A 1,849-nucleotide genomic window follows, 5' to 3' on the forward strand; every position below is an offset into this window, starting at 1 on the left:
TACTACTCGTGTTTCATTTGTTGGAGAAGCTATAGCTTCAATCCATTTTGATACATAGTCAACCGCTACGAGTATGTACTTATTACCGAAAGAAGATGGAAAGGGTCCCATGAAATCTATTCCCCACACGTCGAAAATCTCTACTTCCAAAATGCCCTTTTGCGGCATCTCGTCACGTCTAGATATGTTTCCTGTGCGTTAACATCTATCACATTTCTTGATAGCAGCATGCACATCCTTCCATATGTTTGGCCAATAAAGACCGGCTTGTAGGATTTTAGAACGGGTCTTGGATGTACTTGCGTGTCCACCATAAGGGGCGGAGTGACAATGTTGGATTATACTTTCTACCTCTTCTTCAGGTATACACCGATGGAAGATACCATCAGGGCCTCTTTTGAAAAGTAAAGGGTCGTCCCAGTAATACTGTTTCATGTCATGGAAGAATCGTTTCTTTTGTTGGTAGGATAAATCAAGTGGAACCACTCTGGCGGCTAAATAATTTACAAAGTCGGCGTACCATGGTGTAACGCATACAGCCAAGGTGGTCTCTACCTGTTCATCAGCTTTATTTTCTTCCAAATTAGCCATAAGTTTATCGTACGAGAAGTCATCATTGATCGATGTTCTTTCCGGTTCCAGGTTTTCAAGTCTAGAGAGGTGATCTGCTACTACGTTTTCAGTTCCTTTTTTATCTTTGATTTCCAAATCAAATTCTTGTAGCAACAAGATCCACCTTAGGAGTCTAGGTTTAGCATCTTTTTTTGTTAAGAGGTACTTAATGGCGGCGTGGTCAGTGTAAATGATTATTTTAGCTCCGACCAAGTAAGAACGAAATTTATCTAGTGCAAACACTGCTGTTAAAAGTTCTTTCTCGATCGTGGCGTAATTCATATGTGCTTCATCTAGAGTTCTACTTGCGTAATATATGACGTGAAGCTTTTTATCTTTTCGTTGTCCTAAGACAGCACCTACGGCGTAATCGCTTGCGTCACATATTATTTCGAAAGGTTCATTCCAATCTGGAGCCTGCATTATGGGCGCGGAGATCAATGCTTGTTTAAGCGTTTGAAATGCTTCTAAACATTTATTGTCGAAAATGAATTCAGCGTCTTTCATTAATAATCCGGTTAAAGGTTTAGTTATTTTAGAGAAATCTTTAATGAATCGCCGGTAAAAATCGGCATGTCCTAAGAAGCTTCGTATTTCTCTCACGGTTTTCGGAGGTTGAAGGTTTTCGATTACTTCTATTTTGGCTTTGTCTACTTCGATTCCTCTATTTGATATGATGTGTCCTAAAACAATTCCTTCTTGTACCATAAAGTGACATTTTTGCCAATTAAGTACTAGGTTTACTTTTACACATCGTTCTAGAACTCTTTCTAGGTTCTCAAGACATTCTTCGAAACTTTGTCCGCATAGGGAAAAGTCATCCATAAAGACTTCCATGATATTTTCGAGAAAATCGGAGAATATTGCCATCATGCACCTTTGGAAGGTTGCGGGAGCATTGCACAAGCCAAACGGCATTCGTCGGTAAGCGAAGGTACCAAAAGGACATGTGAATGTTGTCTTTTCTTGGTCATCAGGATGAATTGGTATTTGAAAGAAGCCTGAGTAACCGTCGAGATAGCAGAAATGAGAATGCTTTGCTAATCGTTCTAACATCTGGTCTATGAATGGTAAAGGGAAATGATCTTTTCGGGTTGCTTTGTTTAGTTTCCTATAGTCAATGCACATTCTCCATCCCGATTCGATTCGTTTGGTTATAGTTTCTCATTTTTCATTTTTGATAACTGTTATACCTCCTTTCTTTGGTACTACGTGTACGGGGCTAACCCATTTGCTA

Source organism: Lathyrus oleraceus, chromosome 5, assembly GCF_024323335.1.
Source record: "Lathyrus oleraceus cultivar Zhongwan6 chromosome 5, CAAS_Psat_ZW6_1.0, whole genome shotgun sequence".
NCBI lineage: Eukaryota > Viridiplantae > Streptophyta > Magnoliopsida > Fabales > Fabaceae > Lathyrus > Lathyrus oleraceus.